Source organism: Musca autumnalis, unplaced genomic scaffold (genome assembly GCF_047663935.1).
Source record: "Musca autumnalis isolate F117 unplaced genomic scaffold, ASM4766393v1 scaffold_1, whole genome shotgun sequence".
NCBI lineage: Eukaryota > Metazoa > Arthropoda > Insecta > Diptera > Muscidae > Musca > Musca autumnalis.
In genome coordinates this window covers 241125541-241139008 of record NW_027411644.1, presented here as the reverse complement: position 1 = coordinate 241139008, position 13468 = coordinate 241125541, and the positions used below count along the sequence as shown (strand labels likewise).

At 37.0% G+C, this 13468-nt stretch overlaps 1 protein-coding gene across 1 annotated transcript in view; it reads left to right on the top strand.

Annotated features, from left to right (window-relative positions):
• Positions 1 to 13468, top strand: part of LOC141390820 (protein toll-like) — a 388884-nt gene that overhangs the window by 133976 nt on the left and 241440 nt on the right. The window lies entirely within an intron of this gene.

Sequence of the window (13468 nt, the reverse complement as noted above, 5' to 3'; positions counted from 1 at the left end):
TATTATACCATAGAGAAGGAGTGTGTGGCTGGCTCACTTCACTCTACTTTGGTTCCTCATAAATACATATTAAAGATTTTCGTTTGAGATTGAAACGAAATATCCGTAAACGGGTGATTGCTTTTGTAATTTATGTGCATTATATTTAAACTTTGTGGCGTATAACTTATCAGGCGTGCATGTACTCATCCATCCCAACTTCCTTGTGTCACAACTGGAGCGAATGACAAAATGTGGAGATTATTTTATTTATTTTTACCATGCAAGAGAGGTTTTTATAGAGCACCAAAGTAGGCAGGGGGTTGGCCCGTAGCCAGGTTGATACAAATGAACTAGATTTATACAACTCTAAGTTATTATACTTTGGTATTGGCTTAAATGTTTAAACAAATCGAAATAATGGTAATAATGACTCGAGAGGCTTACTCCACCTGTCTGCCCATTTCAACCTTGTAAACATACTACAGAGGTCCCACTTTTGATTGGTTCTTCACGATTTTTTTTTTGTTGACAACAAATTTATCTTCGTTTCTATTAAAGGTATTTTAAAACAAACACCTCTCTCATATTTATTTTTGTATGATGTAGTGGCCAAAAATTTTTTATAATTTCAGTTGTGTGGATTTTTATTTCACTGTGCAACATTTTTAAGGTTATCTTGTGCAAAAAATTCGAACTGAGGATTTTTTGAAAGTACAGACCCAATCGACAAGAAACCCTAGTTGGGTTTTGTTGTGTCAGATGCATCTCGGTATTTATGGCCCCATCTAAACATGGTTAAATATTGAGTTTTTAAAGAAATTCGGGGCTATATCTCTGAAACCAATGCGAATCTTCTTCTAACCTCTGAAGCAAATTTGTAGATAAGGACAAGAATAAAATATTTGGAGAAATAATGAACTCGAAAAACTACATTTATTGCCTCATATTTCAAAATATATGCAAAGATACCACAATTTTTATACATTTCGCACCGTATCTCCAAAACCGTTAATTTTTTCTGAAAATTTTCTTTTGGAAAAATATTCCCTGGAATGTAATACACAACTCTTCAGATCATATAATTGTTTTAAAAAGCCTCTATGCCGTTGTTTTCAGTACATTTTTCAACGACGATTTAATAAATATGGCAATAATGTGGTGAAATCCGAAATGGGAGAATAAACTGTTGGTGTGAACTGTGTTTGAAATACGTGTTGTAAAAGATATGATGCATAATACCGCTGAAACAACATGAAGTAAGCATTTTAGAGTTTCAGAATGTTCTAAAGAATTGTTGGGATCTTTATTTGGAAGATTTTTGCAAAAGAATACTTGATTCAACTCCCAATAGTCTAGCCGATACTGACCAGAATTTCAACAATTATGTAACATTTTCTATATTTAATAGACTTTGATACCCTTCATGTAGTTTTTCTAATGTGTGTGTGTTTTTTTTTTCAAAAGATAAGTTCTACTAGTTTAGGGCAACAATATTGTTAAAGACAGCAAGGCCAAATTCCTATTCGTTTCTGAGATAAAGGCCTGACAAATGCAAAAAAATGTAGATTTAACCTGGTTTAGATGAGGCCATAAAATCCGAACTGGATCTGACAGGATAAAACGCTACTAGGGTTTTTGTAGTCTCAATATGTACTTTCAAAAAATGCATACTAGAAGTTGTTTGCATTTTCAGTGTTGCATAGTGTTTGTAAAGAGCACTATTCCAGTTTTGGTAGGAGGCAATTCAATTAAATTTGAAGAAGACCATGGTCAAATTTCAGAGATATATAAAACAACAAAAATAATCAGCTAATTTCCCCCAGCCTATGATTGTAAATAAAAAGTAATTAAAAACAAGTAAGAAAAGTCTATAGTCGGACGGAGCCGACCATGGGATACCCTTTACCACTATCCCTGGACAATCACTCTCCACGGAACGTCTTTTCAATGATTATGAAAATTTAATTATCAAATATCAGAGATGTAATGTATAATACTTATGACCAAAACCAAAAAGTTATCTAGCATGACAAAGACATTTTTGTAGCAGGAAAGGAAAATTTAGTTCACACAAACTAAAATGTAATGAAACCCGCTTATGTAGACTATTACTTCCGTTGTTGAACCGCTACGTTATTGAAATTTTTACCAATTTCACACAAAAGTTTCAGTCCATTTAACCCGCTAGGTATTATCTGATCTTCACGTTGGTTTGTACGCTTCTTCTTCATCATAAACTCAAACTTTGTTTAAAATGTTGCGGGTTATTATTTTGACCTACATAGCCGCTACAAAATTGGTTAAAATTTTGTTTTTGGTCCATTTCATTCCCTGGACATTTCACGATCATCACCAAAAACTAATCATTTCTATTCTGGCCCGAACCCAACCTCCTTAAAAAATTTGTTACAATCGGTCCATAATTGCGGCCTTAAGCTTGTTTACAATTTTTAATGGACGGACACAAAACGCTAAATCGCTTTATCTCGTCGAGATATGCATTTTGCCATACCAAATAAGGGTCTAGGACGAATATTTCGTGGTGTTACATAAACTTTTGGAGAGACAATATGTAGCATGGGATAAAAATGTGGTTCTCTACACAGAACCTATTATATATAAGGCAGCAGGCCCGTTATCTAGCAAACACTTTATTGCAATTTACATCAGAGGAAAGGTCTGTAGTTTTTTCCCATATGTAGGCTACTTTGCGAAATATATATTTCCTGAAGGAATTAAAATATCGACCAAAAATAAAATTTTTATATTTTTCATACAAAAGTAATGGTCCATTTCACCCGCTAAAGAATATCAGATTATCATTCAAAATTGTAGGCATCTTTTTCGACCTTTACTCTTACCCGGCGCGAAATTTCGTGACTATTGATGTATAATTGCGACTTCTAGCGAGTTTATTATTACACTACAAAAAAAAAAAAAAAAATAACGGAATATATTAGGCTGTAACTCTATTATCTGATCATGCACACCAACATAATTGGCATCAATTGAAAGGTCAAGCGTTCCACTTTCAAGTATATCTCACTTGTACGGAATGTCACTTCCAGGAATTAAGATATAAGCTGTATATTAAAAATTTTCACAATTTTTACACAAAAGTTTTGGTCCATTTAACCCTCTAAATATTATCCGATCGCCATCTCAAATTGCAAGCTTCTCCTTTGTGATATACTCTTACCTTATTTAAAATTACGCGTTGATCGAACTATGATTGAGACCTACAGAGCCGCTAGAAAATTGGATAAATATTATGTTTTTGGTCCATTTCACCCGCTAAATATGTCACGATCATCACCAATAAGAATAGGGATCTATTCTGATCTGAACCCGACCTCCATACAACGTGACGATCGGTCCATAATTGCGGCCTGGAGCGTGTTTACAATTTATAATGGACAGACGGACGGACGGACGGACACACATCTCAGATTCGCTTTATCTCGTCGAGATATGAAGATTGGTATACCACATTGGGGGTCTCCGACGAATATTTCGCGGTGTTACATGAATTTTTACCGAAACAAACTTATAGTACCCTTTTCCACATTGTGGTATAGGGTATAAAAATTAAGCCACAGTGTTTTATTAATAAAAACACTAAACACTAACAGGTGAGAAGTCTCCCTTGTCCCATCTGGGATGTTTGTGGAACAATTATAACAGCTAGAAAATAATTGTTCTCTTAGCATCAAGTAGTATATTCTTCTTCATGGTAGAATCTCTCAGATAAAACGCTTGCCGTTTAACCATTTTTAATTTAAATGCAATCGTTTTATTTCATAGATTCCATCATGCAGAAGAATATACAGTTGCGTCCAAAATAATAGTAGTGCCGAACTGCATGAACGGAAATTGCAATAATACTGCTATAAATCCTTAAATGAATTTAATTATCTGCATCAGGCAAATGCTTACCTGATGCTATAAGTGCCCGGTCACTTTATGGCTTCGTCTACAGCCGGCTAATCGTAGTTTATGTTTATAAGATGTTGGTTTCATATCTCGGAAACCGATTGGATCTTCATTTTTGGATCTTTGGCAAACTTGTAGCTCTAATTCTGGATAACAGAAATGAAGACCATACCAATCCATAAAAGTGGGTTTTTAGCACGTTTCCAAATGATTTGGTCTTATTTCCTTCGCTTTATCAGATTATTATACCCTCCACCATAAGATGGGGATATATTAAGTTTGTTATTCCGTTTGCAACTCCTCGAAATAATCACTGTAGACCCCACAAACTATATATATTCTAGATAAGCGTTTTCTACATCGATATAGCCATGTTCGTCCGTCTGTGGAAATCACTCTAGCGTCCGAACGGATTGAATTAGGTGGATGCAATTTTGGGAAAATCTATTATATGTACGTCGGACTTTTGGTATTGAAAGCAAAGTGACGCCTGCCGTGTCGTCTTTTTAAGAAATTTTTATCCCATTTTACCACCCAAAGGCTAAAAAATATGTCTACCAAAGTTTGTTTATATAGGTCCACGTTTTGGTATAGCCCCATATAACGCCCACGCGTCACTTTAAAATATTTTGAATGTATTAGTCACATTTGACCATATAATCGGTTGTAACATTGTATTTATACCCTCAGCATTTATGCTATCGAGGGTATATACACTTTCATACGGACAAAATGTGCCTCATCGAAATAATGGTTTTAGACCCCAAGTATGTTTCGACGAAATGTGTTTCAGACAATTTGGAGTCGATAAGCAATGTCCGTCCGTCTGTCTGGCTGGCTGGAGCGCACGATAACTCTCGAACGGATCAACCGATTCATTCCAAAATTTGGCTTTCGTTATATTTTGTCCAAACTTAGTTTAAATTTGAAGATGGGTTATATCGGTCCACTCCCTCCAGTACCTCCCCCACAAAAGATAGAAAATGTTCGGAAAATTTGTGCGCACGATAACTCTTGAAGGGAGTAACCGATTGGGTCCATACTTTGCACAACGTGAAATTTATACTAGACTTAGATGACGTTTCAATATGGACTAAATCGGTCCACTCCTACGGGTACCTCCCAAACAAAATTTCGGAGAAGTTCAGTTTAGTACCAGGTCTCGAATTGCTTTAATTTTTGTTGTAGCAACTTGTATCCACTGCCCCCCATACGACGGTACAAGCTTCATCAGACTTGCTGAGAAAATAGCTTGAAAAATGCAAAAGTGCTATAACACCGTGTGTTGTGGTTGGAGCTACATAACTATCGAACGGATCTGCCGATTCGATACAAAATGTGGTATTCGTAATATTTTGTGCAAACTTAGTTTAATTTCGAAGATAAGCCACATCGGTCCACTCCTTCAGGTAACTCCCGCACAAAAGTTCAAAAATGTGCGGAAAAATTGTGTGCACGATAACTATTAATCGGCGTGACCGAATTGGTCCATACGTTACACATCCTAATATGTTTATCAAATATATATCAGGTTTGAATACGGACTATATTTGTCTTACGGGTACCTCCCACACAACATTTTGGATAAATCCACTGACCTGATATCGAATCACTTTGATTTTTGTTGAAGCAACTACGACAGTAAAAGTTTTTTCAGGAGCAAGTCCATACTTCTTGAGAAAACTGCCCGAAAATATTCTCTAAAATGGTACGCGCGATATTTAATAGACGTAGCAACCGATTTGGTCCAAACTTTGAATCTCTAAATATTGTCGAAACTTAGTTTATGTTTAAATTTGGGCCCTATCTGTCCAATACTTGGGGTACCACCCGCACAAATATTCAACATTTTTGCGTTGTTAAGGGTCTGTTCGAGGATCCTTTGTACATATTTACCGAAGGTTTTCCTAGTGGCCCTATTTACAGCAATATTATGTTTTTCATAGGCTAGTATGGTAAAAAACCTATCTATCGATATCCCGTCAAATTTTTGAGCTTTAATACTATCCATATTTTTGTCGGTTTATACACCCAAAATTTTGAAGATCCCCCCAAATACATATTTTTTTTTTTTTGGGAAAAAAGGTTTTTCAATCCACACAGGCTGAGGGTATATCTCGGCCCGGCCGAACTTAACGCTTTTCTTACTTGTTTTTACATCCAAAAATAGTATCCGTGCTATGGATATTAGTTGCTTTGAGGATACGTACGACGATTTTCGACCATTACAAATAATTTTTGAGAAAATACCACCGATATCTTCCACTATGTGGCAACTTTTTCTTTGAAAAAAATAAATTTGTTATGTTTATGACCATCTGGGCTGCAGTGATGCACTAAAGGCAGTGATGATCCCCATTTGTGCACATATTGTCAATATTTCGTCTTATGTTCATTCCAAAATACTTTTCAACTGTAAAAAGTTATAAATGAAAATGTTCATTTTACTAGGCTTACTTGCACTGCTATTATTTTGCACACGAAAAAACCTTCCTGAGCAGAAAACTTCAATGGTGTTTCTTAATAGTTGCATATTTATGTAAAATATTTTAGCCCGTTATTTCTGGAACCTTATAAGCATTCGCCTGAAACAGATAATTAAAATCCTTTAATGATTTAAAGCAGTATTATTGCAATTTTCGTACATAGCAGTCCGCACTGCTATTATTTTGCACGGCACTGTATATCGATAATCGAACTATCTTTTTGACCACTGTCAGAAGCACTTAATAATTCGCGAAAAATAACCAAAACAACTTGCTTTGCAGCCATTTCGGTTTAATTATGACGCTATAACTTTCAACCGCTTTATTTCTGGTTGAAAGTCTTATACCTCCAACGAATACTAAATACCAAATTTCATTTCGATGGGATGCTGAAGCCAAACCCTTTAAAATACTGACCGATATAGCCCATTTTCAATATCAAATTTCAAAGGAGCAATAGAAACTTCTGTTTCGGTATATGTTGCGTGCGAAAATGCAATGGACCTCGAAAGAGCAAGCCAATTTCCAATCAGGTGTCAAATTTTATTAAAACAACAATAAAAACAACAATAGACAGATAATCTTAATTAAAGCGCAAATTAAGTTCATGCCCTAAGAAAAAATCTTTGGCATTTAGCATTAACCTTGTATTAACATATTAATAAATTAAAAAAAAAACGTTATCTTCATTTAATTCATATTAAAAACTCCTCAAAGCTTTTATGAAAAGGATGACAGCTAACTACCCCTCAGTTCGGTAGACAACGTTTATAGCATAAAATATCCATTAATATATTAATGGAATCATTCCACAATGTTTATTAGGCTATTTTTATGCTAATTTTCATAGTATACATTTACATGATTTCCTGTCATAACAACAACAACAAAGGAAAGCAACAACTACAATAAACGCCCAAAAAAGCCAACCATTCCGTCGTCTGGTTTATCTGTGTGTCTAACAAGCTAACTAACTGGGGTGCCTGTCTGGCATCTCAACTTTTTTGTGGAGGCCTGCTGCCTTGCAAACTACAATTGTCTATCATCGGCATCCATGTAGATGTGTGTGTGGGTAAATCATATTTGATGGAAAAGATGTAACTTGTATTCTAGAGGGTCTTTGTTTCCACAGTGCCTGTTTTCTTTTGCTCTACTAATATCATGCATATCATTATTATAGTCTGTTGGTTTTTTTGTTTTTCCTATCTTTGGTTTTTTTGTATAGGGAGGCATTCTTTGTCCTTTTATCTGTTTGGTTTTTGTTGAGCAGTATCCGGTTTATTTGCCAAAAAAAAAAAAAAAAAAAAAAAAAAAAAACTTTGCATAAGTATAGACAAGATTGTTGTTATTTTTTCGGTTATTGTCTTTCCTACTATAAATGGAAATTTCATGTTGCTGTGTATGCTTTTGCGGAACGATAGGGTGGTATTGTGAAGTATTTCCGTTCAGTGCTGCTGCTGCTTGTTTGTTTATTTCTTTGTTCATTAACCAAAAAGCTTTTTTTCGACTATTTCATCATCTTTATGTCATAGAGTAAAATTTTGAAATGTTTTGGTGTATGCTTGGTAGTGCATGTAAAATATTGACAATACTAAGCTTCTCAATTTTAAATACATATTCACTCGGATGATGTAATGAAAAACAAGTTAACAAGTATCAGCCGGCTTTGCCGACAAAGATATACCCTCAGCCCATGTGAATTTAAACACTTTTTGGTCATTTGAACTTGCCGACAAAAATGTGGACTAGGATTAAAGTTCAAAAGTGTTGCGGAGGAGAAATGACCGACATAGTCCATTATCGAAGTGGATCTTATTTTTGGAGTCATATATTTTCGATAGGTATCGCTTCAAATAGTCATTTCAGTGGGTCATGGTATAACTTTTGGACCAGTATGCCGGAAGCATGGAATTGTCCACGGAAAACATAATATCTCTCTAAACAGATCCATATCGTAGAGCATCGGTATGCATTTCCAAAGGATTTTCGAACAGACCCTAAACTGCACTTGGACAGAAATGTTGAACTTTTGTGGGGCAGGTATCATAAGGAGAGGACCGATATGGGTCATTTTAGAAGTTTAACTAAATTTGGACAAAATGTTATGAGATCCAAAGTTTGGAGCAAAATGATTGACCCGTACAAGAGACATAGTACATAGCATTTTAGTGACATTCTTTATATTGGGGAAGTACAGGAAGCTGTGGACCGGTATTGCCGATCTTTGAACTGAAATTGAAAGTTGGACACATTTTGACGAAGGCTAAATTTTGGACTAAATCGGTTGATCGGTTCGAGAGTTATCGTGCTTTCCAGTCACTATAGATGGTGCCATAGGGTTTTTACACTTTTAGGGCTGTTTTCTCAAGAAGAATGAACTTGCATCTAAAAAAACTGTTACCGTGGTAATTGAGGCAGCGAATGCAAGTTGCTTCAACAAAAATCAAAACGATACGGATGCAGGTCTTAATGTGAACTTATCCGAAATTTTGTGTGATAGGTACCCGAAAGAGTGAACAAATATAGTCCATATTCGAACGTGATCTATATCTGGTAGATATATTTGGATGTATAAAATATGGACCAAATCGGTCACTCTCTTCAAGAGTTATTACGTAGGGCAAATTTTGGACCGAATCGGCAGATCCGTTCGAAATGTGTCTTGCGATTCAACCACTACACCCGGTGTCATAGTGTTTTTTTGCATCTTTCAGGCTATTTATTTAGAAAGTATGGACTTGCCTCTGATGAAACTTGAACCGTCGTATGGGGGGTAGTGAATACAAGTTGTTGCAATAAAAATCAAAACGATTTGAGAACAGTTCCTTATCTAAACTTAACCGAAAATTTGTGTGGGAGGTACCCGAAGGAGTAAACCGATTGAGTATATATTGAAACCTCACCTTTATCTAAACTAAACCGAAAATTTGTGTGGGAGGTACCCGAAGGAGTAAACCGATTGAGTATATATTGAAACCTCATCTAAGTCTGGTAGATATTTCACGATGTGCAAAGTTTGGATCAAATCGGTGCGCACAAATTTTCCGAACATTTTCGAACTTTTGTGCGGGAGGTACCGGAAGGAGTGGACCGATATAGCCTATCGTCGAGCTTAAATATTACGAAACCTAAAATTTGGACCGAATCGGTTGATCTATCCGAATCGGTTGATCCATACGGACGGACATGACTAAATCAACTCCAAATTGTCTGAAACGGATTTCGTCCAAACATACTGGGACCATTATTTCGATGAGGCACTATTTGTCCGTATGAAAGTGTATATACCCTCGTTAGAATAAATGCTGAGGGTATAAAAAGGCCTTCTGTTCGGCCAGACAAGGATTTCAGCATTTTCATTTACAAATACCGAAAATAGGGATATTCCGTTCTATAGGGGCTATATCAAAACGTGGGCCTGTACTGACAATTCTCCGCCCGTACGTATTATACCCTCAACAAAGACTAAGTACCAATGCTAGCTTTTTTTCTGTGGCCTAAACCTTCAAAATTCCCAAAATCAGGCCCTTTATGTAGTCTATGTAAAACGTGGACCTATACCGACAATTCTCTGCAGAAATAAATATTGCTAGATGTATCTTGCATTCAATAGACAGACATTGTTAGAATTGTATGCTGATCAATGAATATCTATATATACTTTATAGGGTCCCCGACAAATATTTCGATGTGTTACAAACTGAATGAAAAAGTTAATTATAATATAATAATCGTTCCACAAACATCCCATACGGGACAAGGGAGACTTCTCTCATATCAATGAGTGCACCCCGATTCATATTAGCTCAATGATATGGGACCTACTGTCTATTGCCGAGTATAAACGGCGTTTCTTAAGACACCACTTGTAGAAACGTTGTACATGGCTGAAATACTCAGGAAATATCGCCGATATTACTGAGGTGTATCCTGCCACCGCTGATTTTTTTTTTTTTGATGTTGCCTGGCCTGGGAGTCGAACCCACGACCATCAGCGTGCAAGACGGGTGTGCAAACCATTGCACAATGGTAGTACCCAAATTTAATTATACCGTCCATAATTTAAAAACTGAAGGAATTAAGCAAATAATTTTATCCTTCCAAAACCTTTTTTCTATTTAAAGTCAATAATTTAATTTAGTCTTCCAAAACCTTTTTTCTATTTAAAGTCACCTTTTTTCTAGAGATAGGATACCTTCATCTACAGAAAGAATACTTTACCAGGTCTTCTTGAAACAGAAGACCTTCAGCAGATCTTCTAGAGAGCGAAGACCTTAAACAGGTCTTTTAGAAATAAATGGCCTTCAACAGGTTTTCTTGAAAAAAGTCCTTTATGGGTATCCTTGATATAGTAGACCATGCAAGTCGTTTTGGGATAGAAGATCTTCAACAGGTTTTCTAAGAATAGAAGACCATCAAAGTGTCTTATTGAGAACGGATACCTTCAGCAGGTCATTTAGACCTCCAACAGGTCTTCTACATATCGAAGGCCTTCAGCAGGTCCTCTACAGATCGAAGGCCTTTAATAGATTTTCTGAAGGCTGAAATCCTTCAGTGGGTCTTCTGTAGATCATAGACCTCTAACAAGTTTTCTAGAGATAAAAGACATTCAGAAGATCTTTTGGAGATAGAATACCTTCAACAAGTTCAAACGATCGAAGACTTTGAGCAGGTCTTTTGGAGATCGAATACCTCCAACAGATCTTCTAGTGATAGAAAGCCTTCAACAGATATATTATAGATAAAATGTCTTTAAAAAGTTTTCTAGAGATAGAAGACCTTCAGCAGGTCCTTTGGAGATCGAAGTTTTTCAGCATGGCTTCTGAAGATCGAAGACCTCCAACAGGTCTATTTGAGATTGAAGACCTTTAACAGGTCTGTTATAGGTATATTGGATATCTTCTGAAGACGGAACACCTTCGGCAGGTTCTCTGTAGATCGGAGACCTTCAGCAGGCATACTATAAATTGAAGATCGCCATCCAAATTTCGATCGGAGATATTCAGAAAATTTGTCAGGTATAGAAGAGCTTTACCAGGTCTTTTTTAGCATAGAATACCTCAAATTTCAGTCCTTCAGCAGGTCCTTTGTAGATAACAATAAGCAGATCTTCTGAAGATCGGAGTCTTTTTTTAATATAGAATATCACAAACTTCAGACCTTCAGCAGGTCCTTTGCAGCTCGAAGTGCTTCTGAAGATCGGAGACTTCCATCAGGTCTTTTAGAGTTTGAAACATTTAGCAGGTTTTTTAAATATCGGAGATCTTCTAAAGACTGAAGATTTTCAGCAGGATATCTGTAGATCAAAGACCTTCGACAAAGATATCTGTAGATCTTCCATTGATTGAAGATCTCCATCCGAATATCAATAGAAGACGCTTGACCACGTTTTTTATACAGAATACCTCAAACTGGTCTTCTAGAGCTCAAAGGCAATAAAATACCTTTAACATGTTTTCTTAAAATTAAGACCTTCATAAGTTTTTCTAGAGATCGAAGACCTACAACAGTTCTTTTAGGGATCTAAGACCTCTAACAGAGATCGTAGACCTTATGCTCTTACTCTGGAGATCGAAGATCTACAGTATGTCTTCTAGAGTTCGAATACCTCTTACATGTCTTTTAAAGACCGAAGACTTTCAGTAGGTCTTCTAGAGATGAAATTCCTTCAGCAGATTTTCTTGAGAGAAAATACCTTAACGAACCCGCGGTCCCTAGTTTTTGGCAGGTGTGGAGAGCGTACCAAAATGGTGTAAGTTGTCTGTGAAACCCTGTGTCGGAGCGAGTGAATACCGCCCAAAAATAGGTATTCAACCATAGGGGCACGCCTCAAGGGAGGCTTGGAAAGGAGGTGACAACTCCGTGGTTTCCATAGTCAAACACCTATGCACTGAAGAAAATTAAACCCGCTCAAAGGCATCAAGATCAAGTCAGCATGATCTTGATTATGGCATTAGTGGACTACGATTTGGAGCTGATGAACCCTGGGCTGACTGCTGTGGTATTCTGGAACCTGAGTATGTCGGGGTGGAACCTTACAGAAATGGCTTCCAGGCTAATGCCACAGTTGCCTCCGTCCCGTTAAAACATGGCAAGTCTCAAGGTACGTTCAATGCTCGTCCCATAAAGTTGGCAGTGTAGGTTCGGATGCACGTTCCCGATTAACACGGATCTGGCTTTGAACGGGAGATCTCATAAGGGTCTCCCGTCAACCCTCGCATGGACCTAGAAATATGGACCCATGTAATATTCACGTGACTGCACATTTGACGAGCGGAGATAGCGGCTTTGAGTTGGGACCAAGAAACGCAAACATGGCAGAAATACAAGAAACATAAAGAGTAAACATTGGATTCGATGAAAACCCACTGGGAAGCTGCTCCGAGTTGAGAGCGGAAAATCTATTACCTACAGGAAGTATAGATTCCCCATTTAAAAGAAGTATGAAAACGATAAAATCGTCGTGTGGCAGTAATGAAAATGGATAAGAGCCAACAAATAAGTCGCCTTTGGATGAAAATATGAGAAAACTTGGATCAAAAATATCGCAGCAGGTCGATTTGTAAAACCTCAATGACCCGAGATCTGCATGCTTTATTTGTTAAAGTTTCTGATGATTGGAATAAAGTGCCTGAAAAGTGCCACATTACTCAGATAGAGAACAAGGAGACCCAAACGGAAGCTCGGATAAAGCCAAAAAATCTGGGGACCCCAATTACTCCAGCGCTAAAAAGAGGGCCAAAACCCCAGAGCCCAAAGGAGAACAGGACCAAAAACAAGAAAGAAGCCATTCAAAAGAAAAAGGAGGAGTAAACAATGGAAGGTATCCCTGAAGTTGGCCACAAAAATATTGGAGACCAGGTTACCGAAGCAACAGAACCCACCAGGAGAAAATTACTTCCGAAAGCTAACCGGATGCGTTGATTACAAAAACATGTGGGAGCTCGTCGTATACCGATATACTTAAACAGGTGAAAAGTGAACCAAAACTGGCTCTTGTTAGAGAAAACGTCAAGAACATACGAAAAACAGAGACTGGGGAGTTAATGCTGGAACTAAATAAGCCA